Below are 27,000 nucleotides of genomic sequence, written 5' to 3'. Positions count from 1 at the left end.
ATTAGATATTCCATCAGACAGTAAATCAATTACACCATTGTTACATGCTCGGGCAGCAGTAGTGCCTATATAATGAAAATGTTGTCATTACTATACAATAGATAACATCAGACATATAAGTCCTAAACTCAGTATGAATGCACACTCAAACATCAGCTACAAATATATTTCAGAAAATGCATTCCTTATGTTAAGAACATTTGCTTACCAATGTACTGAAATTTCACAATGAAATGCATCAATTTAAGACTTGATAAATATAATCAGTTGCCCAAACATTTGCCCTCAATTTCCAGAGAAAATGTGTCCATAATAAGCAGATTTCACTCTTAGAAAATACAATTTTATCCCCAAAACAGCAGCAATTTTCACTAGGCTCTCACATATTTTAGCTCTCTCTCTCAACACACACATACACACACCCTCAACGCTATTGTAGACAAATTGAATGTGTTGCCTAATGCACGGAGCCACTGCAATACATAATGAGAATAAAGCCACTATAGCCATGAGAGTCGGTAGTGTCCTTTTCACCAATATACAGCCTGGTGCTGACCACCTAGTCTTGATGGAGGAGATAAAAAGGCAAGTGATGTACAAGAACAGTGGCATCTACTCATGTATCTTGTGCCAACCTTAAAACAATAGGAGCAAGTAAGTGGACGAACTTGCACGTATTATGATAACTCACCTAGAAAGTGTCATTCTCTGTTAGGTAAAAGAAAATGTAACAATGGAATGCTTTAAAAATTACATTCCATCAGTAGCAGTATAGATCTGATTCCTATATGTATCACATAGACATTATTAACTCTGAGTGGCATCTATTAGCCTTGGATATCATGGAATATAGCGTCTTCTATGTCCTACTTAGTAAAACATGACATGTTCTTTGGGGTAGTAGTAGCAATTGCATAGCTGACATATTACGCATGTTTTAAGAGTGCCGGCTAAAGCCAGGTAATGTATCTCAATGGTCTGCTTAGAAGCACATTTCTGAAGGAAAGAAATGAAATCTTTGAATAGTAGGCTCTTGATGAAGCAGGACTCGTTAGAAAACTGTCTCTATCCCTCACCCAGCGTTCAATATTGTCAACATTTTTTCAAATGAGGTGCACTTTTTACATTCTATACCTTTCAGAACAAGCTCAAAATTCCTGCTCAACGGGCCAATTTGATTATGTTATCTAAATTAGGAACATGTTCGATGACAGCTACTTCTGTTTTCTTCTAATATGTGAAGTATATGATAAAACGACATGGAATTTTGCATCATAGACTGATATGGCAAAGCACATTTATGAACCAATGCATTAGAGCTACAATGCCGAGGGCATGAATCAATAGATCTTTGAGGTGCCAATGGGATAGTACAGGGGTAATGAATTGGTTTTACAGGTACTTCAAAAAGAGGAAGATACGAGCTAGTGAGTATGATCTGATGGGTTTTGTCAATATCTGATGTACATCAATCGTAGCCCGAGTTGGTGCTGTGCTCAGCTGAAGGCTAGCCTGAATAGTCTATTTTTCAAAAGTTTACTTTTTCTAATGATGTATGACTAAAGTCTTTCTATCATACGTGCCAACAGACCCGAGGCTCTTGACTTTGTAAGCCTAAAATGGCTTTCTTTTAAGTGTCTTCCGCCTAAAATCTCCTCCACTTCAATATAAGTAAATGGGGAAAATGAAATCCCCTGATTTGTTTTTAAATTCTCCCCCTTTTCAGGCTCAACGTGTTTGCATGTATGTATCCTTACTGAGACAGAATTGAAAGATTTTTGCCACTTTTTAGTCTTTCAGATACAATTGAAAGATCTTGTCACCTCCCCTTTTTAATGTTTATTATTGTATGCATTGTGTAACTCCCTTTATTGGGATTTTTTAACAATTATTAAAAACTTTTTATTTTTTGAATCATTGGTTGTTAGTTCTTCACATTTTATATTGTTCCACATTTACAAATTGTTTATTGGTATTCAAATCTTAGATTGCCTAGGAGTGATACTTTTCAAGCGTTTTATCCCTGTCCTAGGAATCGTGTTATTCATGGTTCAGGGAGTCCTTGTTTCTCTCATATATTGTATCATTACTTTAGTCAGGGGTCACACTGAAGCAACTTCGGATTGATGAAAGGCTGACTTGAACCTGCCAGTACAGCAGCATGCGTACTTTGAGAGTGGCACCTAGGAACTGAGCAGCAGGTGCTTAACTCACTAAGCTATCTTACCTCATAATAATACATTTTTCTTCTGCTTTTATTACAAAGGGGCATAATTACAATAACTGGCGCATCCCTGCATATCAGCAGAGATACGCCAGTTATTGTGCGCCACAGCTCCACCATCATGAATGAGCCGCATTTACAATGTGGCGCACCATGGGGCAGAAACGGCAGGCAGGCGCAGGGTTTTGACGCAGCATGGGCCTAAAAGTGACTGAGTGAAATATTGTAGATTTTCACTCAGCCACTTTTAGGAGGCGTTCCTGCGCCGGATTGCCCCTTCCTGCGCAGAAACGCCTACATGTGGCGCAGGGCTTTACAATGTGACGCATCTCCCAAATGTGTCACGTTGTAAGTACCCCGCACCATGGCGCAGGATTTGCGCCGCCGCTGCATCACAAAAGTGAGGCAACAGCGGCGTAAATGAGGCGCAAGGGGCTTGTAAATCTGCCCCAAAGCATATATTACCAACAATATTGGAATAACTATGACGCAATGACCTGGAAGGTATTAGCCAGATTGGCAGCTTGAGTTTAAAATGTGTTCTGGATGTGTGTGTGTCAATCTGAAACATCCGGAAACCTAAAAATGCAATAGCAGATGCTACATAAAACAAGATATTATTTTTGTTGGTAGATAATACCGTGCGTGTTCCCTGGGTCTGCGAGGTTGTTTTGAGCTGGAACGCTAGGTGCTTTTCTTTATCAAATGTGTACCTGGGCCTGTGAGTGCTCGATAAGGGCTTTCTCGAGAGCCAATATGTGGATTCTGCATAGATGATAGTCTGAAAGCTATGAGGACTCAGGGCAACAGGGTGCATATGGTCTGCTGAAAACAATCTACATAATCTGAGGGTGCCTCCATCATTCTGTCACACCAATCTAATCTAGTTTGTGCCAATTTAACAAATTATTTTGCTCTGTTTAATATATCTCATTGGGAACCATGAATTAGAGGTTTTCTTTGCTGCACCTGCTGCCAGCCACTTCTTAATTTGGAAGAAAAAAAAATAACTGCAGGGATAGGCGTGCTCTCAGGCATGCATTAATTCCCATATACGTACTCACCACCGTGTACGCAGGCAGACAGACACGCAAACAAGGCAATCATTCATACATAAAAAGGAGAAGCAAGCTGCTGAAGATATATAACTTACCAGAGGTTGTCTAGAACACGCACTTTGCTCCAGCACTTCATGGGTCCACAGTTTCAGACTTCCAGAGAACAGCGCGAGGGAGACAGGTTCACAAGCTTTTGCCTAACCAGAAAGGAGGAGACTACTGAACGGGCTGTGTACTGTCTCTGGGTGACCAGACGTCCCAAAATTCCCCGGACAGACCTGGTTTTCAGAGAACTGTTCTACCGTCCGGACACTTTTATTCGTTTTCAATACATGTCACAGTTTTTTATATAGAGGTTAAGCTAATATGCTAGCCTTGTGAATGCGTATATACACATTGTACATTTACAAAGCTACTCCCACACCCAAAAAAGGACAGTCCAGGCACTAAAGTAACACCATAGGCTTTCGTCCTACTTTTATGTCTAACCTGTTGCTTCTGATTGGGCAAAAGGGCATATGAAGCACAAGCCAAACCTAAATAGTGCCATTATTGGCAACACACCCCACCCACAACACAAACGATCATGCATGATGAATAAATAAATACACAACTCAACTTTTGTTTGGGAAAATGTTGCTGTAGGTTTATTCCATACATAAGTATGCAATATGGTGGGTTATCTTACAGGTGATCCAAGGGCAGGCAGCTGTAACCAACCTATGCTGCGCTGCCCGCCCGTTGAGCCAAGCACGGTGGAGAACTCAATCAGTGCTATACCTTATGGGGTGACAGAACTGTCGGACCCCCAACATTCCAAATTGGGGTAATAACGCAGAATCAGCAAAGTCATGGTGCAGAAAGAGTGCAGGGAGAATCATGGACAACCCTGGTTCAAAGATGGAATCAGAGAATGGCTGCTGGTCCTCAACAGAGGTCAGCGGTCTAGTTGATGTAATGGCAGTGGTGGCAGCATCTCAGGTGAAGTGCGCGAACGTTCGGAACTGCGCACTTCACCAGAGTCGGTAACGGAGAAGGAGTGTTTCTTGATGTCTCAGTCACGGTATCGGAGTTTGCTATATGACCCGTCCATCCAACCCCAGAGTCATTTCCCTAACCCCTTTAGTCTTGAACTAAGTAAGTTAGAGCCCCCATCATTCCGGGAACGATTACGGGAAACACTCATAGAAACCCGAGTTTTCTGTCAGAAGGTGCCGCAGTGTATTCGACGGTGCGAGACGTTCGGAAAGTTAACCTGCCTCATTCCGTCGTCCTCTTCAGTGGCTCAAGCACGGAGTTAGAGTACACACACCTGGAAAAGTAGAAAAGAAAAAAAAAACACAAGGAGCTAAGTGAAAATAGACTTTAATGTATATAGTTTTATGTGCTAAAAAGAACGGTGTTGATAATAAGCACAGTTACTTACCGAATAAGGATTGCTTGGCCAGAGTTAAGCAGGAGAACTCTTTGGAAAATCTTGTTTGATCTAAAACAGGAAAACAACGATAGAAAAGAAAGAATTAAGTACGTAGTTGAAGTAACCAAGTAGAATAGGAGATTTACCACAGACACCCTGTTAAGTAAGTAGAGAAGGTAAGCACACATACAGATTAGGAGTAGGAAAAGTGTGGAGTAGAATTAACCATAATATTGTAACTATGTTTCAGGGTTAAACAGGAACAAACGACAGAGAAAAAACAGGTGCAGAACACAAATAGACACTCCAGGAGATCAGAATAGGAGAACCAATAAGTAAATTGATAGGAAGAAATAGTAGATACTTAGAGAAAAGATGAACAGTTTAGCATTGTAAAGGTTAAAGTGGATTCTGTGTTTTGTAGAAAAGAAAAGGCTAGTTGGAAACAGAAACATTCACCCATCTAGTAAAGAACTAAGAAGAGAAGCCGAGTTCTGGAAATAAAACGGTATGAGATACTTAGTGGTGTAGAGTAAATTAGTTTAAAAAGAAAGGAAAAGCGAGTAAGATATTGATAACTTGTACCTTCTTACAGGAGTTACCTCACAGAAGTCTGCAGGACGGACTACTAGAGGAGCTGACCAGAATTCTCTCTTCTCTCTTTTGTTATTTTATCCAATTTCCCCCTTCCCCCATGGTACCCCCCTGAGAGACTTGTTCCATCAAGCTCTGAGTGGCTGCCTAGGTGGATTCGGGAGCCAGCATCTCTGTTCGTGTGTAGTTATTCGAAAGTTGTTTTGTTAGCCTGACATGGGGTGATCCTCTTTCCGGATCATGTGACACATTGGTCCCTTATTACTCACGCCCCTTTCAGGGCAGAGCATAGCAAGGCAAGCACCTGGTTGTTCAGGCCCACAATCGCCCGAAGGATTAACGGGGTGCTGACGTGGTTTTCCAAGAACCTGCCAAGAGGCTCATGGGATTTGGCTCTGGCACCCCTATTGTGCTCCTGCAGAGGTAGCCTTCTGTACCCATCTGCTTCCAGATCACCCTGTAACTCCGCCTGCAACACAAAAGAAAACATTACACCATTCTATGTACCTTGCCTGCCACCCCACGCCTGGTAAGCGGTAGGGTGGGAGACAGCGTGCCCGGTGCAACAGAGGACACCAGTATGGCTGGGGGTGGCATATATACTCTCCTTAGCGGGCCAGAAGTGATGCGCCGAACAAGCCTAAGGCTAGGGGGGGCTCCTCCCTGAGTCCCGGCATTAGAGGTGGTGGGTTTGTGCCCAAATGGAAACAAAGGGCCGCCCTTTGTATGGTGGCCCCCTGTGTGGGCCACGGGCAGCCTCATAGTGCCATTATTGGCAACACACCCCACACACACAACAAAAGAGCATGCATGATGAATAATTAAATACACAACACAACTTTTGTTTGGGAAAATATTGCTGCAGTTTTATTCCATACAAAAGTATGTAATATGGTGGGCTATCTTACGGGCGATCCAAGAGCAGGCAGCTGTAACCAACCTATGCTGCCCTGCCTGCCTGATAAGCCAAGCACTGTGGAGAACCCAATCAGTGCTACACCTTATGGGGTGATCCTCTTTCCGGATCACATGGTACAGTGGTCCCTTATTACTCACATCCCTTTCAGGGCGGAGCGTAGCAAGGCAAGTCCCCAGTTGTTCAGGCCCACAATCGCCCGAAGTACTAACAGGGTGCCGACGTGGTTTTCCAGGAACCTGCCATGAGGCTCCTGGGATTTGGGTCTAGCACCCCTGTTGTGCTCCTGCAGAGGTACCCTTCTGTACCCATCCACTTCCAGATCGCCCTGTAATTCCACCACAGCTCTGGAGGCGGTCCCCATCGTCAGCAGAGCCCCCCAAAAAAACAGCTATATTCTCACCTGCAACCTGCTTTCTAGGGCATCCTGCATGTTCCAGTGGGATGTGTCCATGCCCCCTGCGGCAAGTGCCCCCATGTTTGTCAACTTAGCCTTAGTCATACTCCTGGATGATCCATGCCTGAAGGAGCCCAACAAAAACCCTTAGAACTGTGAACCTGTGAACTGGGACCTCCCAGCTAATGTATGTTCCAACCTTCTGTAACCTGTAGTTGCAGTACTTCTAGCAGAGTATGTGCATTACCATCTTTGTCCCCAATTTATGGGACAGCAGCCTACTTGTTAGGTGACCTCTCCCACATCCAGCCTGTCTACTATGGCTATCAGGGCGAGAAGCTTCTATGCTTAACTGAGGCAACCTATAACCTGCCCATGGGGCAGAGTGTACATATTTTGTTGGGGTCGACCCAACACCTGCAGAGTCCTCTTTGATTGCTAAATCATGGCAAACAGGAATGTTCATAACTAGCAGCATGTGACCAGGAGCAAGTGTGTCATCAAGCACCTAGCTTGTATCCTTTATTCCTTATGGGAATTTCACCTGTTTTTGTTCTCTCTGGTGTAACCCCCTAGGCTTCCCAGGTGCATGATTCTGTCTGATTTAAACCTGTCTGCAATGTCTGCAATATAATGACTAAGCGCTTGTTTTACCCCTGTACTAGCCTAGTCGAAAAATGTGTGGTTCCCACTGCCATCCGTGTGCCAACAAGCAGTGGAAATTAACTGGTCCGTTGAATTTGAAGTTTTTTCTTGTTTTTTTAATATTGGACGTCCCAAATGTTCCCTTTATATAGTATCTTTTGTGCCTGACAGCTTGTTTCCCCAATTATTGGGACAGCAGCACCTGATGTTGGCTGCCAGCATCCCCAAGCAGCCTGGCTAGTCCATCTATCCGGGCGCAGCATTAGACCTTAATCGAAGCAACGTGGAACATACCCTTGGTTCTAGGATGCACTTAATTTGCCATGTTGACCAGACATTGCACAAACCTTCTTGATTGCTAAACCCAAGTGAACACCTTAATAGTGTCACATCTGGTTTGAAAGAATATATGTTTTGTGCCCACCATTAGCCCCACCGCACCCTTTCGTGGAGTGACAACTGACAAAGTCCACCCTGCAGCTGACCCTGTTGCCTAATTCGGCCCCTTAATGCCCTTGCCCTGTCATTCAACTATCCTTGCAACATAATGCCCAGCTGCAGGGTGAAGAGGATGTTTTTATCCCAGCGTACCAGTCTGTGTTGTAGACTGCCTTCATGGGAGCTCCATTTTGTGTGAAGTGTGTGTCACTGTCCTGGCTAGGGCCAATAAAACACCCCCCGCACTGGACATGAAAGGGAATGCCAAATGTATCTATAATTGTCCGCCATACCTTTGCCCCAGCAACTCTTGAAACAATATGTTAGCACGGATAGAAGACATGGGATGTCCGACCTAGCTTACTTTCACTCTTACAATTCGCTGTGTATAGTGCTTGATGGACCATTACCTAATTGTGTCTTTGTGAAGCGCGTATGCCCCCGGGGCATGGTGTCGCTGAATCACCGTTGTATGTTACCCACTCGCTGATACTTATGTACCGCTAACTGCCCTTACTTAGGTTGAGAGATTGCTGGCTGCTTCCTTAGGACTGTGGACATACTGCTCAAACCCAGTTTGACCACAAAACTTTGGGACAACCTAAGTAGTACCCATGCCCGTCCTGGTGCTTCTCACCAGCGTTGGCTATCAACTTATTTGGGACACAGGTCGCAGAAGATGGCCCTTCCAATCTGTGGTTCTAGCCCATAAAAGGATAACCCAGGGGGCAGACAAGTCTGTGGGAACTGGAGGGGAACAATCAGGCCCGGGCGTAGAACTATGCTACGCTCACGTAGTTTGCGCAACTACGCTCTACTCAAATTGCACGTAGCACAATGCAAAAACGCGTAGTATAGCGGGTATTTTTTGTTTGCTCTCGGTCCTCAACGTCAAGTTGGCGACCACGAGCGAGCAAAATAACATCCCGGTGACACTTTTTCCTCGTTCACGGTCAGCAGCATCAAGTTGCCGATCGCGAGCCTGGAAAATAAACCTTCCAGCGGGGTTCTCAATGCGGGGAGGGCAGGTTTCTCATGGCGAGTGGTCGCATAAGCTCGCAACAGCTCACAATGAGGAACTACCAGTCTGCATTGAGAAATCTGCCGTTCCAGTACAAGTCTATTCAAGCGGCAGAAAAGTACATCTTGCACTGTGCAAGATGCGGTTTGCACTGAATGCACAGTGAGGACAAGCATCCCGTAGTGCGAAGAGCACATCGCATAGCTACGCGTAGCGCTACTATGCGAACTACGCCCAGGGTTCAATCACTCAATCAAGGTATTTATAAAGCGCGCTACATACCCGTGAGGGTCTCAAGGCGCTGGGGGGGGAGCTGCTAGTGATCGAAGAGCCAGGTCTTGAGGAGTCCTCTGAAGGCCAGTAGGTTTTGGGTCTGTCGTAGGTTGGTGGGGAGGGTGTTCCAGGTCTTGGCGGTGAGGTGGGAGAAGGATCTGCCGCTGGTGGTCATTCTTCGGATGCGTGGATGAGGAGTTTGAAGGTTATCCTCTTGTTGATGGGGAGCCAGTGTAGGTCTCTCAGGTGGGGTGTGATGTGGCTGCGGTGGGGGATGTCGAGGATCAGTTGTGCCGAGGCGTTCTGGATGCGTTGCAGCCGTCTCAGGAGCTTGGTTGTCATTCATGCGTAGAGGGCATTTCTGTAGTCCAATCTGCTGGTGAAGATGGGCCGGGGTGACAGTTCTTGTTTCGGTAGGGATCCACTTGAAGATCTTGCAGAGCATTCAAAGGGTGTTGAAGCTGGATGAGGAGACAGCATTGACCTGCTTGGTCATGGAGAGGGTGGAGTCGAGGATGACTCTGAGGTTGCGTGCGTGGTCAGTAGATGTCAGGGCTGTTCCCAGCGATGTTGGCCACCAGGAGTCGTCCCAGGCTGAGGGGGTGGAGCCGATGATGAGGACCTCCATCAGGGTTAGGAACAATATGTGCAAATACATGCTGTTTCCTGAATACTGGGAATGTCAAATGGTCTATAATACCATGTCCCCATCTGTGCTCTAACGCAGTGTTTACTAAACATTTTGAAGTGCAGCACACTTGTTAGATGACAACTACCACATCCTGCCTAAATGGAGGGGGGTGGCTTATCCAGAATAAGGGGGTAAAATTGTACCCATGACCCGCACAGTATTCAGACTTGTTAAGTAAAGCTATCGAGTGCCTGATCGGCGCCAAGGAGGCCTTTCCTGCTGAGCGTGTACTTTACAAATACACCTTCTATGCCCTATAAATTTATAGTAACCGGAGGGCTGTAGGCTCATAGCATGTACAAATGCAGTGCATAGGCATGTTGGCCGCCTACTTCCAGCTTCGGGTAAATGTTCCTTTCAAATGTGTCATTTGTACCAATTCTCCACCCGCGAACTGATTATCCGTTAATTTGTACATCAGCTGTTCAAGCTGCAAAATTGGCCACGCCTTTCACCTAGTGTGTGTTCTATGCCTATGTTCCTCTTATTTGCTGTGCAACTCTGAGTGCAAACTTAATATATTACCCTATGTTTCTTTGCTGCTACCATAATGGTTGCTACCTGCGTCTGGGGACCTTGTGATTACATCAGGCCATGCAGTTGGCCTAGAAATTATTAAAGCTTACGAAAGATTAGTCCCTGGGCTGCTGGGAACCAGTATAGGGTATTGTAGTACTTTACCTCAAAACAACATTGTCCTGAGACCGCCCTCGTCCGTGTTTGAGCAGTGTCATGCTACCCAAGATGGATGACTGTGGCCCAGCCCTTTCAAGGGGTGTGGCCGCAGAAACCCGTCTTCTGAATATTAGATGGGCAGGGGGGAGATGGCTTGGGCAAAGCTGTCCTTACCACCGTTGTTGGGACCAGTAACCTAGCTTTTAGCCTGCCGGTGGTCCCGAACGCTCCAGACATTACCTCTCTGCCATTGCTGTTGGACTGGTGTGAACTAGGTTAAACTCTTTCGAATCGCTGGATGTTGAGCCAACGCACAAGTGTGGCCATTCTCTCCCTTGAGAACAGAGACATTGCCAATATTATAACAGTTGGAGACAGAGTCATTGTCTATTTCTTTTATGAAAATAACACCACTGACAATGCAAACAGGCCTGGCTCATTTCATGTGTAATGTCACTGGTTGTATCATCTCTCTGTATGACATGAAGGAAGCAGCGAGACACCCGACGGGTGGACGCCACACCAAACACCAGCAAGAAAAGGAAGGGCCAAGGATTCCAAGGTTAAACAACGCTTTGATAAGCTGCTTTTATAGATAGATGGAGACACACTCAAAGCTCTGGACCTCTTGAGCTTCATAAAGGAAGACAAGTTTGAAAAGTGGAGAGTGTGTATTCCATGAAAGGTCAAAATTGTACTTATTTGGATTAATATCCGTTCTTTCAAATTGTCATACAGAGGACAGAACTACTTTAGGTTGCAGTGTGACATCTTTATTATTTTGTAGTGAGACATGGACAGCCGACACGTGTTTCGCCCCCTATTGGCGAGTTGCGCCGGGGCTTTCTCAAGGCTGTAAAGGAAGATAGATGAGTTATTTTAGGTGAAGCTAGATAGCAGTTGACGCCAAGAAAAAAGAAAGTAATCACCTAGAGTGAGAAGTGATTGATATATTTTCTGATGTCTTAGCATCAGAGCTCTCTTGTACGTTATACATTATATGGATCGTGAAAAGAAGGTGTATCATACCACAAGAAACGTGGTTACAGATTCACATATACTTATTAAAGGTCCAAAACGGAAAATGTGTGCAAAGGATTAAAATGGGACCTAAAAAAGAGTGATTTAAGGAGAGTCCAGAAAGGTGTGCTTTCACAAGTGCCTCAGATGGACCGAGCATTTAATATTCTCTAGCGGCACAGAAAATGTGCAAGGATCCCGAACCAAGGTAATATAGAAAAGCAAAACAAGAAGTAAGAACATAATAAACAATATAAAACGGTCATACCTATTTACACATATACAGCGTATATTATCACTGTTTCCAAACTGTCAAAATCCAAAGACAAGAGTTTCAATACTCGAGGAGCAAAATTCTTCTGTGAGTTCTGATAAAACAAATATATGCAAATTGTTTGAGGCCTGATGTTATACCATAACAGTTCAAGCAATACATGCAGTTGATCACATTAACCCCTTCGCTGCTGATGACGAGCTCAGCTCGTCATCAGCCACGGGTGGCGTGTGCTGATGACGAGCTGAGCTCGTCATGTAACGCGGAAAACGGAAAACAGCCGCACAGCGCAAAAATCACCTCAGCAGCGATGCGGTTAAGCATCTTTGAGAGGCATGCACATAATGAAAGAATATATAGGGTACAAGCTAAACAAGTGTTCATGTGTTAGGGCTGATGTTTTGTTATATGTTTATTTATATATTCGGGTCCAAGTGCCCTAGCGATTATCTATTAGTGGGATGCCTCACATATCCTCATTACTGATTGGTAGAGGTGGGCGTTTATGCTTGTTGAACACATCAGAAAGTACATATGGTTTAAGCATGTTTCAGAAGATCATGGCGTTTGATGGCTGTTAAAAGGAAAAGGTATCCTTTAAATTTCACATGCATGGAGTTGACTCCAGAAACGATATGACCCGTTATATATAGGGTTTACAAATACTGCAAAGTGGCTTGCATAAAATATAGTGTGTCAAATTTGGGCTGATCGTTTAAAAACATATTAACAAAAGCAGGTACGGTTGCATAGGGCTTCTTTTTTTAAAACTGATTGTATACAGTCTGTCAGGGACCAGGTAGTGAATTCGTAAACTTATTGGCCGTGCGCGTCTATTTCTGAGTGCGTGCCGGTCTTGTTATGACAAAGTTAAGACACTCACAGGGCACCCACATTATTTAAGGCGGTTATGTGCCGGAAAAATGTTTAGGTTGAGAAGAGCCAAATTCCTTCCAGGGTCACATAAGAAACTCGAGGCTGATGGCGGATCGCGTATATTTCCAAATACGTGCCCATTTAGTAATGACAGCAGTTATTAGCAAGTCACGGGGCACCCACATTACTTTAGGCGGTTGTATGCCAAAGGGAAGTTAGTTAATTGGGGAAAGCTAAAGTCCTAGTCTAGTCACGTAAACATAACCAAACACCCACTCTAGCTTCTGTATTTTGTTACCCCGGCCGGTATTTACATCTGCCATACCCCTTCAAGTCACCCTTGAGAACCCAATTGATGAACCGCCACTGGATGCCCGGATCTCTTTAAGCCATACGTTACTTCAACCACAAAATGTTTCATTCTATGAAATTTTGTCTCAGAGCAATCAGGCAGTCATAGTAAAGTAAACTGATACCACATGTGAGTGATACTAAGTGAGTCTGCAAATACGTATGTTCCTCAGAATTCTCAGATACAAAATGCAAACACAAGAAATTGATTTGATCTGAGAGTCCAATAATTAATCGATGTTCAACAGTATTCGTGTGATTCAAGCTCTTGTGCAGGGAATGGAAAGTTTCTCAATGAGTTTTGACAAAATAGATTCCTCCAATATATTGATGATATTTCCACTGAATAAGATGTACCAATAGCCACAAGAAGGCGCTTTAACAAAATGGGAAATAACACTGAGTCCTATGCTACCCAATAACTCCTCTCCAGTGCCACTGCCCGAGGAGTGGAACGTGCCATCATTTGAGCATGGCCAGTCAAGAAGTATTCAAACCAATTCGCAGGTGTCCATTCCTTCCCTAAGGATTGATGGTGTGGTCCAGGGCAGATTGAGTTGCTGGCAAATCCAGCAACAGGAGCACAGCCAAGTCACCCTAATGCATGATAAATCTCCTAACCCATCCAGTGCCAGAGTAAAAGCAGCTGCAGTGCTTCTAACCTGAAGTAAACCCAGATGCCTGTGTTCTAGATGTCGAAGTCTACCAAGTGCTTAATGATTTGCTAGGCTAGAACCCAATTTACAAATTGACTCAACACAAGGAGAGGAGCACAGGTCTCTAATTCTCTACAAGCCCCCCTGGATTTAAATGCATGTTTTCTAACAACAGTTTAACAATGGCACTTTACCATTTGATTGCAATAACGCCTTTCTGCAGTGAAAGATTAATGACCTTCAGGAAAGGCCTTAACAGAACCTGAGAAAATGTTTGCAAAAAGGAGACTAGGCAGGGATAATCCTGCAAACAATATTTTAGCTGTAGAAGTAAATGTGTTTCTTCCACGGCTTCCCCATTGACGTAAACAAATAAAGACCAGGCAACTGTCTGATCAGTATGTCATTCAGTTGCGGCTGGCATGACTAGTGGGTGAGGGTGCAGGTGGATCACGCGTGGAGGGGGCCACAAGGGGGGATTTAATTTTAAATAAAAAATATTTATAAAATTTACCTCAGACAGCCCAATCTGGTCCCATGTCATCTCTGCATCTCTGCTCCTTGCAGGGAGTAGACAGCCTCCGTTTCCTCCCCTAAGCCAATCACGATTGTGGGGACGGCGCCCAGCCAGGTTGCTATGGGGAAGCCCTTTTCTCCATGTGTGCTGCATGTAGCCTACATGAAGAAAATGCCAGAGTGTGCATGACTGGTTTGGTCGGCCCCAGAGGGCCGACCAAACAGTCAGGGCCTGCAACATTTGACTAGCCACTCCTCCCCTGCGTTTTTGCAGGACGATCCACCCGCCTGCCCCAGCTAAACACTTCTGCTTTCTCGCAGTGTGAGAAAGCAGTGGTGCAATGCTCCTCCATTCACATGGAGGACCGGCCTCCGATGTCATTCATGGTAGGTAGAAAATTACTACTTCCTCAGGATATCATTTTGATTTTGCTGGTAAAAAAAGTTACTAATTCATAACAAAAAATTGTGAAAACCATTGAGAAGGCAAACAGCACTGATGGGAAATAATGAACCTTAAAGAGTAAAAGAGGTATTTATTTGGGTTGTCCCATCCAAATAAAATACTGCATACGGATCACTGACAGAATATCGACAGTCAAAATATCGACTTGCCAAAATATCGGGGTAAAAATATAGAATGCCAGAATATCGACTTCCCATCTACAAACAGGTAAGTACAAAAATATCAACTCCAAAATATCGATAGGAAAAAATATCGAATTTTTTAAATATCTTAAAAGTTTTTTAAAATATACTTAAATAAACTTAAACTTAATCAATAATTAATGTAACTTTAAAAAAATAATATTTAAAACATATATATATATATTCACTGAAAAAACCATAGGTTATAGACCATATATAGTTAGGGATTAGCATTTACAAAATCTTATTTTACTCGCACAAAACCATTGAAATTCGCATATATAGTTAGTTCCACTAACTATATATCACGCACCCGCAATCCACTGCTAATGATGTCACATATTACATCATCCATGACATGGTCAGTGACATCACTGATGACATCACTGATGACATCTCAAATGACATCACTGATGACATCACTGATGACAACATCCAGTGACTGTATGTTTCTGTAAAGTTAAAATATGTCTTTACATATTGAAGAATGAGTGGATGTATAAATGTCTGGATGAAGGATTTAGTAGGTGCATGACTGACTGTATGAGTGAGTGATTAAATGTGTCTCACTGAGTGCATGGGTTAGTGACTAAACTGTCTTAATTTGGGCATCATTATGTCTGTTGGTCTGTAAACTGCTGCATGTGTTAATCAGTAGCTATATGAGTAATTATATGGGTTATTGATTGGTTGTCCAAGTATTTGTATGGGAGACTGAGTATGTGTGTGGGTGGCTGGGAGGGGTATGACTCTGTGCATAGATGTGTGAGCAGTTGATTAACTAGATGTATGAGTTCAAAAGTGCATGTGGAAACAGCTGTATGGGCAGTTGACTGTGTGCATGAGTGTATTGGTGAGTGAATGGAAAGGGGCGACCACTCGGTCCCCCCGAACGTATGGTTGGGGGCCCGGATCCTCCTAGGAAACCATTTTGGGCGGGGGCGTGTCACGGCTGGTATGCCTAAAGCGGCGTAGCCGTGGCGCGCCTTTTCCCGCACAGGAGGGGTTGTCCTAGACACCTACACCGATGGCCACGCCCAGTAGGCGTACCAGTGGAGGGTTCACGCCCTCCCGATGAGGAATAAAGAGAGCGGGAATCCGAAGAAGCATCCTCTTGTTCCTGTGCTTGGAAGCTGCACCCACTCGTTGCACGTGAGCCCTCGACGGAACAAGAAGCAAGTATGCCAATGGGTTGCTCCATCTCTTGTGCTTATTTTGAGAAATTCAGCTGTTTTTTTGGAATGGGCATTCACCGAGGCCACGGGGCATAGCCATGTTATGCATTACTTAGATGATTTTCTGTTCTTGGGGGCAGCCGGCGACACAAAATGTGCGCAGGCGCTACAGGACTTTTGCATCCTCATGAGGGAATTCGGAGTGCCATTGGCACCAGGTAAGACGGTTGGACCATCTACTTCACTGGAGTTTCTGGGAATTGAGCTCGATTCTGTGGAGGGATGTTTCCGTTTGCCGGTAGGGAAGGTAGCGAAATTTAGGGCTTCCCTGGAACTGTGCCTTAGTAAGGAGAAAGTGACCCTGCATCAGTTACAACAAGCAGTGGGTCAGCTTAACTTTGCCCTGAGGGTGATACCAATGGCCCGCCCCTTTTCACGCTCTATTGCACAAGCTATGGTTGGTCTCAAGGAAGGACATCACCGCACGAGACTGTCTGCAGAGGTTCGCCAGGATATGCGCATCTGGTTGGCATTTCTGGCGGACTTCAACGGTCGAGTAGTGTGGAACAAGCCACCAGCGTCTTCGGACGAGCTAGGTTTGTGGAATGACTCGGCGGGGAGCGTGGGATTTGGCGCCATTTTTGGTAACCGATGGTCGGCGCAAACATGGCCGACATGGTGGCACACCAGCGGTCTCACAAGTAACATTGGTTTCCTCGAGCTATTCCCTATTTTTGTGGCTCTGATGGCATGGCCGGACGAGTTCAGAGATCGCTCTGTGGTATTTTGGTCCGACAATATGACTGTTGTTGAATGTATAAATAATCAGGCAGCACGCTGCAAGTGGATCTTGAGATTGTTGAAGCAAATTGTACTACTTTGCATGAAACTGAATGTACAGTTCAGGGCGAAACATGTGCCGGGTGTACTGAATCATGCGGCTGATGCACTCTCTCGTTCACATATGCAGGCGTTCAGGGGTTATCTACCTACTGCGGACCTAGCGGCGGCACCGTTCCCCGAAGCACTCTGGCTACTCAGTGCCCCGGATTACAAGACCTCATGGCAGAAAGCTTAGCCCCCAGAACGAGGAAGGCATACGAAGGAGCGTTTCGTTCCTATTGTGCATTTTTGGGTCCGGCAGGGGATCAGAAATGGGGTCAGGAGGATTGCTTCCTAAGGTTCCTGGTAGCACTGCACAGGGAAGGCCGATCAGTGGCAACGGCCAATAGGCACCGGGCGGCCATTTCATTCATGGCGCAGGTGCATGGCATCAAGGCCCCAACAGCTTCCTTTTTGGCAAGAAAAGCCCTTCGTGGCTGGCAGCGCCTTGAGGGTCGTAGGCTAGACGAGAGGCGCCCGATTGGTTTAGAAAGGTTGTCCCTGCTTATGGCGATACTACCCACGACATGTTCCTCCCAATTCGAAGCAGTTCTGTTCCGGGCCGCTTTCGCATTAGCTTTCCATGGGGCTATGCGGGTGAGCGAACTGGTCGCAAAGAATAAGAAAGATGTGGAGGGAGGTCTGTGTCGGGATCACATCCTAATTAGGGGTGATTCAATGGTAGTCACAATAGCTAAGTCCAAGACTGACCAGAGAGCTATGGGAGACAGTGTTGTTGTCCAGCGCATGCGAGGGTCCCCCATGTGCCCGATAAAGTGCATTGAGGAATATTTGGCGCTGAGGGCGGATACATGGGGTGGGAGTTTGCTGAGACACATCGATGCCACCCCACTGATGAGGTTTCAGTTTCAGAGGGTGCTAGCAATGGCAATCGCAGCGGCGGGCTTGGACCCGTGCGATTTTGGGACCCACTCCTTTAGGATAGGGGCTGCTACTGAGGCTACAGCCAGGGGTCAGAGTGCTGAAGAGGTGAAACAGTTAGGGCGATGGTCCTCGAATTGTTTTAAAAGGTATGTGCGATTGCACATCTTGTGAAGTCAAGTTACATGCACTCACGCTTCTTGTCTTCTGTTTGATTTACAGTTTTGCAAGCATGTTATGCAGGGCGGAATTTGCAGTCGACCCAGCACCAGGGGACCAGCGGTCAGAGATCACCTGCTGAGGAGAGAGTGGTGTGGATCGTGGGCCACTCATACGTGAGGCGGGCCGGGGACGTATTCAAAGCAGGTGACGCAACTCACGCAGCTGGGGAATACAGGTACAGAGTGACCTTCCACGGAAGGGGCGGGCTCTGTAGTGACCAGTTCGAATCTTTTGTCGAGGGACTCTTAGGGCAGCAGAGGTCACCGCCATCTGTAATCATAGTACACCTGGGGGGCAATGACATGGTGACACTCGGTAGGCGAGTATTACTCGAGCGAGTTTTGTCTACCGTTAGCTGGCTGGCGAAAAGAATCCCGGGGTGCACGATTGCATGGTCCCACATGATTCCCAGAAAGGTATGGCGGGGTGGCCTCTCGGTGGCAGCACTGAACCATTCAGTGAAGAAGGTCAACAACAAAATTGGTAGGTTGTTTCGCTCGGCGCAGTTGCATAGCATTCCGCATGGGTGTATTCGGGGTGATCACATGTATCTCGATGATGGGGTTCACTTGTCCCGGGAAGGGAATGTCTTACTCATAGGAGACTTCATAGCTTGGCTAAGGGGTTTAATGAAGCATGACCTTTAGGAGGAGTTTGTGGGGGGGCCGGATAGCCGGTCAACTATCCGGCCTGTGGCGGTAAGGTCATGATCGGTGAGCAGTAATTTCAAGGTCCCTAGAGGGGGGCGCCACCCACTATGGATGGGAGCGCCCGGGGGGAGGCGGCCATTGGCCCCTCCCACGGGGAGGCGGCACCCACTAAGGATGGGTCGCCTAGGGGAAGACGGCCATAGGCCCCTTCCAGGGGAGGTGGCGGCTATATGCCCCTCCTACAAATTTCCCGGGGCCCGGATATCCGCAACGGCGGATGTGATAGACAGTGTGGGGTGGGGGGGGAGTCCACGCTGCCTTCTTACAGACACCTCACACGGGTCCTCGGATGACCTCTAAGATGGCGTTGAGTTGTAATGGGGGGCCCCCAACAAGACAAGGGAAATTGGAGTTGGCACAGAGGGTACAGTCCTCTGCGCGGCCGCCACTCACATCGTGAGGGTGAGAGTTTTGGTAGTAGGGATCTGACACCGGTTGCGACCTTGCCGTTGGCCCGTAATGCTAGGATGTACAATTTTAATTTAGAAAGTATGCATTTGCAGGATGTTAGACTCGGCTAGGAAAACCTTTGTTGTAGAGATTTGTTAAGGTTAGCCAATGAACATGTCTTCATCGAAATGTAATAAATGAAAATTGTACATGATATGAAACTTTTATTTTAATGTTTTAATTTTGTTTCATATTTTAATAAATACGGCCGGGAGGGTAACTCCCTCCTGCCTTCCAAAAGTTCAGAACTGTGTCCGACTTCCCATCCTTGGGGATTGTGTTGGGAGGGGGTGACAGGCATCCCGGCCATATGGAAAGAGGCGACCACTCGGTCCCCCCGAAAGTATGGTTGGGGGCCCGGATCCTCCCGGGAAACCATTTTGGGCGGGGGCGTGTCACGGCTGGTATGCCCAAAGCGGCGTAGCCGGGGCGCGCCTTTTCCCGCCCAGGAGTGGTTGTCCTAGACACCTACACCGATGGCCACACCCAGTAGGCGTACCAGCGGAGTGTTCACGCCCTCCCGATGAGGAATAAAGAGAGCTGGAATCCGAAGAAGCATCCTCTTGTTCCTGTGCTTGGAAGCTGCACCCACTCGTTGCACGTGAGCCCTCGACTGAACAAGAAGCAATTTTGACCCACCCACCAGCCCCTTATGGCAATGTTAGTTCTGCAATAAAGTCTTTTTTCTCTGATGAACATCTTCTTCCCTCTGGGTTGCGGTATATAAGGTAGTTTAATGATATGATTTCTGTCTGAAGGTACGGTTTTTACTTGTGGTATAGACAAATATGGCAAGTAAACTAGATGATGCTTTTTCCCTTAGTAGGTAATCAAATGTCGTATTTATTTGTTGGTCGGGCGGTAAGGCCATGGTCGGTGAGCAGTAATTTCAAGGTCCCTAGAGGGGGGCGCCACCCACTATGGATGGGAGCGCCCGGGGGAGGTGGCCATTGGCCCCTCCCATGGGGAGGCGGCACCCACTAAGGATGGGTTGCTTAGGGGAAGACGGCCATAGGCCCCTTCCAGTGGAGGTGGCGGCTATATGCCCCTCCTATGAATTTCCCGGGGCCCGGATATCCGCGACGGTGGATGTGATAGACAGTGTAGGGTGGGGGGGGGGCTGTCCACGCTGCCTTCTTACAGACACCTCACACGGGTCCTCGGACGACCTCTAAGATGGCGTTGAGTTGTAATGGGGGGCCCCCAACAAGACAAGGGAAATTGGAGTTGGCACAGAGGGTACAGTCCTCTGCGCGGCCGCCACTCACATCGTGAGGGCGAGAGTTTTGGTAGTAGGGATCTGACACCGGTTGCGACCTTGCTGTTGGCCCGTAATGCTAGGATGTACAATTTTAATTTAGAAAGTATGCATTTGCAGGATGTTAGACTCGGCTAGGAAAACCTTTGTATTAGAGATTTGTTAAGGTTAGCCAATGAACATGTCTTCATCGAAATGTAATAAATGAAAATTGTACATGATATGAAACTTTTATTTTAATGTTTTAATTTTGTTTCATATTTTAATAAATACGGCCGGGAGGGTAACTCCCTCCCGCCTTCCAAAAGTTCAGAACTGTGTCCGACTTCCCATCCTTGGGGATTGTGTTGGGAGGGGGTGACAGGCATCCCGGCCATATGGATATCTCAGTGCTACATGTTAAAGTAAGTACATATGTAAAACACAGTACATGTGACAGTTGACATATATAAATAACTGTGCATAAGAGCCAGTGAATGTGTGAGTGGCTGTATGGATCATTGTGAACTTCAATCAAGGATTGTAAAAAGAGTAAATATGTGTTAGTATATGTTTGAATAAGTAAGGTGTGTATAACTGTATAGTTGAGGAAATGGAGGTGTGATTGATTCTTTGCATGACTGACTAGGTGTGTGAGTAACTCCATGGATGAGTGACAGTCTGTGAGTGTCTGTTTACATTGAGTGTATGTAAGGTTATATTAGAGTCTGAAGAGGTTCAACGTATTATCACATGAATGATATCATCAGTAATGTCAAATGAGATGTCATCAGTGATGTCATCAGTGATGTCATTTGAGATGTCATCAGTGATGTCATCAGTGATGTCACTGACCATGTCATGAATGATGTAATATGTGACATCATTAGCAGTGGATTGCGGGTGCGCGATATATAGTTAGTGGAACTAACTATATATGCGAATTTCAATGGTTTTGTGCGAGTAAAATAAGGTTTTGTAAATGCTAATCCCTAACTATATATGGTCTATAACCTATGGTTTTTTCAGTGAATTTCAATGTTTTTTTAATAGCAAATATCAAAAGCTGTAAAATGTATTCTTATTTTAATGCAAAAATATATTTTATATGTTTGTAATATAATTTTTTTATTTATATATTTTTTTTAATTATTTTTTTTGTTACAACATTCAAGACATCTACAGAAGAGATGGTGTGCACTTCCCCGATGAAGGGAATAGAATATTTGTCCTTTATTTAAAAGTGTGCATTGGAACTTACTTGTAGGTACCTAAATTAGCCACAGAACCCAATAGCTCTTTTCAGAGCTACCCTACCTCTGATCAGTCAAAGCGTTTATCTTTTTCTAACTTTTTTTTTTTCACCAAAGTACGCTCCCCGGTTCGCTTACTGGTGCGCGTACCGGGCGCTCCCCCCGCAAAATTTTCAAAAATTTCATTTTTTTATTTTTGCATATATCAGCATCCTAATCCCCCCTCAGAAAACCTAGAGGGTCACAAAGTGTCTACCGTGCCCCCTTCTACCCATTCCGAACATTGTTTGTCCTCCATCTTATGTCTCAATTCTACCGATACACAAAATGGAGGACTCCCGTAACGCTGGCGGTTCGCGTACCGGGGAGCGCACCGGTAAGCACTCGATAAAAAAAGGTGGGAAAGTAATTTACAGAAAAACCACTACAGACACTTTCATCAAATATAGAATAGGCCCTACTACATAGCAGTCCCTACCATTTACCCAAATTTGATGGAATTCCATTGAGAAAATTATGCTGTAAGCCTGACTAAATATCCTGAGGTAAATTACGTAACAAAAACACTTATAAAGTGTTAGAATTGACAACCAATCAAAATACTACTTTCAATATCTTCTATTATTTCATGACATTTGATTGGTTATGTACCTGAATGTATATAAAGAAAGAGAGAGAAACACAGCCATTTTGACTACTACTTCCTGAAGTACATATCAAGTGCATTTCAACTGAGAACTTAAACCTCTTTTTGAAAGGTAAGATGTTATTTTAAAAAAAGTATGTTCTGCACTTTAAGTTAATTAGGAAAACATTTTCTGATAGTTATATACTATCCCTCTGTAATACTTATAGAATAAGATAGAATTCTCTGTTTTAGTTATGGATGGAGTTAGGCTTGTCTTGTATAATTAAGAATTGACTTAGGCTTTATCACATGAATTGTTTTATATTTCTACTTCCAGTCTGATACCATACACTGCCCAAAGATAAAATCACTGTTTAAAAAACCAAACTACCTGTCTGTACTTAAACCCAACAGTGCCCTATCTGTACTGATATATATTTTTAAAATTCATTTTACAGCACAAAAATAGAAGGAGAGAAAAAAAATAACTTTGAAATTGTTGCAGAAAGCAACAAAGATACAGAAATTGACTCTGAATTCTTTAATGAATCACGGGACTTTGAACTTCTGCAATGTGTAGAATCAGTAGATTACCTAATTGAAAATGAGAAAATTTCTGACAATTAATTATTAGAAGTTCTTTTTAATTTTGAAAAAGAATCAGAAAAATAAATTTATATTTAATAATTCAAAAATTGTTTGAGACATTATTCATTTTTATATGTATTTTTTAAACTAGTAGCAAATTGATTATAATGTAAAATTAGACTTCAAATATACTGTGCAACTTTTTTGTGTTACATAGTAAGTTTGCTCATAGTTACTTCCTTTCTTCCACTATATTATCTCCAATGTGTATTTAACATCTCTTTATCATCTCCTGCCTCCATGGTGTTTCTGCTTTCCTGACAGACTACGCTATGAATTCCATATACCACAATACCTTCTGAAACAACATGCAAGATATCTACAAAGAAAACGGTGTATTTTTATTTTTAGACTCTGCATTGGTACCTACATGTTGGTACTTAAATAAAAAAAGGAAAAAAAAGAACAATCAATAAACATACAATATTTGAACATTCTTTCATCCTATTTTCCCAATATTACGCTTCCCGGACCGCTTCCCGGTGCGCGTACAGAGCGCTCCCCCTGCAAAACAAACGATAATAAAAAAATGTTTTTTCCCCGCGGGGCCCTTTTAAAGCCCCCTTATCAAACCTAAGAGGTCGGGGAGGATGTACTCTGCCCCTTATGCTCATTCCCCCCTTTGTTTTTGCCACATCTTGTGTCGCGATCCTACCGAGACACAAGATGGTGGCCGCTCCGGACTGTTTAGAATGTTCACAGTCACCGGGGAACCAATCCGCTTCTCCTAGCGAAGTTCCGTTACGCATCAGGTACGCGAAACGGAGCGCTAACCGGTGCGCTGTCACAGATATATCAGTTTTTTAAAATGGTAATTTCTCAAAATCCACTGGAGCACATATATTGAGACATAGCAAAGGCACGTCGGGCAAACCATATCTACAATTTTGCCAAGTTTCGTGTAAATCCATTCAGCCGTTCGAGCTAAAAGTGAGTCCAAATGCCCTATGGAAAAATGAATGGGAAAAATTCGTATATATATATATGTAAATAATGTAAATAATATATATGTAAATAATGTAAATGTATTTGAGCTTATATAGCGCACAGCTACCCACAGTGGGTGTCCCGGCGCTTGCTTAGGGAAACCGTCCTGGTATTCCACTGTGCGATAACCGCAGCAGGGTATCCACAACGTGAAAGCCAGGCATCCCGCCGCGAGGGGCCATTGAGGAGATTAAGCAAGCTATTGCCCAGAGTCGCAGAGTGTGAGCCCGTGGGTCAAGAAGGCACCGGAGCGAGAATTATCGAGTCCATGGAATTTAAAGCCCAAGACCCGCCGAGGTGGGGAATTGAACCCTGGTCCAGGGCCGATCTCAGCTTCCGGGTCTGCCGTCTCTAACCCCTGAGCCACACTTCTCCATATATATATATTAACGAAACATTTACAATATTTTATTCCGTAGGATAGCGAGTGGGTTAAATTTACTATTCACACACCAGAGAGTGCAACAGTAGGAAAAGCGTTGAATAGCATAGGGGTAAAAGTTACTATTCCCACTCCCGAGAGCCCAACAGTAGGGAAAGCGTTGGATAGTGTAAGATTAAAAATTACTATTCCTACTCAATTGAGCGCAACAGTAGGGAAAGCGTTGGATAGCATAGGGGTAAAAATTACTATTCCCACTCCAGCGAGTGCAACAGTAGTGAAAGCGTTGTATAGCGTAGAGGTAAAAATTACTATTCCAACTCCAGAGAGTGCAACAGTAGGGCAAGCGTTGGATAGTGAGAGGGTAAAAATGACTATTCCAACTCCAGAGAGTGCAACAGTAGGGAAAGCATTGGATAGTGAAAGGGTAAAAATTACTATTACCACTCCAAAGAGAGCAACAGTAGGAAAAGCGTTGGATAGCGTAGGGGTCAAAATTACTATTCCCACTCCAGAGAACGCAACAGTAGGGAAAGCATTGGATAGCGTAGGGGTAAAAATAACTATTCCCACTCCAGAGATTGCAACAGTAGGGAAAGTGTTGGATAGCGTAGGGATAAAAATTCCTATTCCCACTCCAGTGAGAGCAACAGTAGGGAAAGTGTTGGATAGCGTTGGGCTAAAAATTACTATTCCTACTCCAGAGAGTGCAATAGTAGGGAAAGTAAATACTTCATATATACATATAAATAACATAAATATTATTACTTATTACAAAATAATTAAAATATTTTACAATTTTATAAAACATAATATTTAATCAATTAAAATTATAAAGAAAAATTAACTTATAATAAAAATTTCCCACTAATACTAATTATTTACAAATCACCAATACATTAATTTACAATATAAAAATAAATAAAAATTAGACACAAAAAAGATATTAAAAAAATGTAATTACAAATAAATTACTTCCCAAGCTATTCCCCTATAAACACACAACCCACTACAGAAAAGAATGTAATAAAAGTAACATATTTATCAATTAATCAATTACAATAAATTACAAATTATATTTTAATTAATTACCAATCAATAATTAATTAACAATTAATTCTAAATAAATATCAATAAAAAAATTGACATATTTAATTAATTATAATTAAATCACTTCCCACCCTATTCCCCTATAAACCCACAACCTGCTACAGAAAATAAATTACTAAAATTAACAATTAATCAATTAAAATTAATTACCAAATATATTTGTATTAATTACCAATTAATAATTAATTAACAATTAATTCTAAATAAATACCAATAAATAAAACCGCAAACATTGGCTTCCTAGAACTGTTCCCAATATGGGTTGCTTTAATGGTCTGGCCTGAGCAATTGTCTAATCGATCCATCATTTTCTGGTCGGATAACATGACGGTAGTGAAATGCATCAATCAGCAGGCAGCATGGTGTAGGTTGATACTCCGCCTTATGAAGGAGACTGTGCTAAGATGCATGAAGTTGATTGTGCAATTTAGGGCCAAACATGTTCCAGGAGTCTTGAATAATGCAGCTGATGCCATTTCTCGCTTTAAGAGGCAGGTATTCAGGGAACACCTACCAGCTGCAGAGGCTTCACCAGCACACTTCCCAACAACACTTTGGCAGATTGGTGCCCCCAACTACAGGACCTCGTGGCAGCCAGCTTAGCTCCCAGGACCAGGACAGCTTACGAAGGGGCGTTCAGGTCTTACTGTAATTTCCTTGGCCAGGATTGGGAGGCCAAATGGGATCAGGAGGCACATTTTACTGGGTACATGGACACATTGCACAGGGAGGGGCGCTCAGCTGCGACAGCTAGCAGACACAAGGCAGCTGTTTCTTTCTTCGCACAGACAAAGGGGGCCAGGGATCCTACGAAAAGCTTCTTAGTACGAAAGGCGATGAAGGGGTGGCGATACCTAGAGGCGAACACCGCTGATGGTAGAAGGCCAATAGGTCTAGACCGGTTGGTAGTGGTATTGGTCACCCTGCCGGACACATGCAGCTCTTCGGGAGAAGTGCTCCTATTCAAAGCCGCCTTTTCCCTGGCATTTTTGGGGGTATTGCGGGAGAGTGAACTGGTGGCTCGCAACAAACTTGACAGGTTGGGGGGTCTACAGTGGACAGATACTACTATACAGGGCGACTCGATGTGGGTCACCATTCGGAAATCCAAGACTGATCAGAGGGCCCGGGGGGAGAGTTTGGTGCTACACCGGGCACCGAACAACCCGTGCTGCCCAGTGTCACATGTAGAGGTGTTCATCAAACAACAGGTGGGTGTGGCAATGGGAGCATTGTTAATATATGCAGATGGTACCACGTTGACCAGGTTTCAGTTCCAGAGAGTGTTAGCAATGGCTATCGCCAAAGCGGGTTTGAACCCCAAGGAATTCGGAACATATTCTTTCCGGATAGGGGCGGCCACCAAGGCCACTGCTAGGGGATTGCATGTCAACAGTGTGAAGAGAATTTGGAGATGGTCTTCCAATCGTATAAGCGTTATGTGCGGCTGCACATGTTGTGAAGGGCAGTTCACCCCCCGACACCTGCCTTGTTTATATTTACCTTTCAGTTTCTCGGACTTGTGACGCAGGACGAAAACTACCACTGGATCATCAAAGGCAGCCATCAACATCTCAGCAACGGCAGGAAGACAGGAGGAGGACGCATGTAGTGTGGGTTGTTGGTCATTCTTATGTGAAGCGTGCTAAACCAATTTTCCTTTCAGGAGGGGCTAGACGGAGGGCAGAGTGCAGGGGTTTCAATGTTTCCTTTCACGGCAGAGGGGAGCTCCGCCTTTGCCAGC

Source organism: Lissotriton vulgaris, chromosome 2_1 (genome assembly GCF_964263255.1).
Source record: "Lissotriton vulgaris chromosome 2_1, aLisVul1.2, whole genome shotgun sequence".
NCBI lineage: Eukaryota > Metazoa > Chordata > Amphibia > Caudata > Salamandridae > Lissotriton > Lissotriton vulgaris.
The sequence above is the reverse complement of the archived record's forward strand: the minus strand, read 5'-3'. Positions refer to the sequence as shown.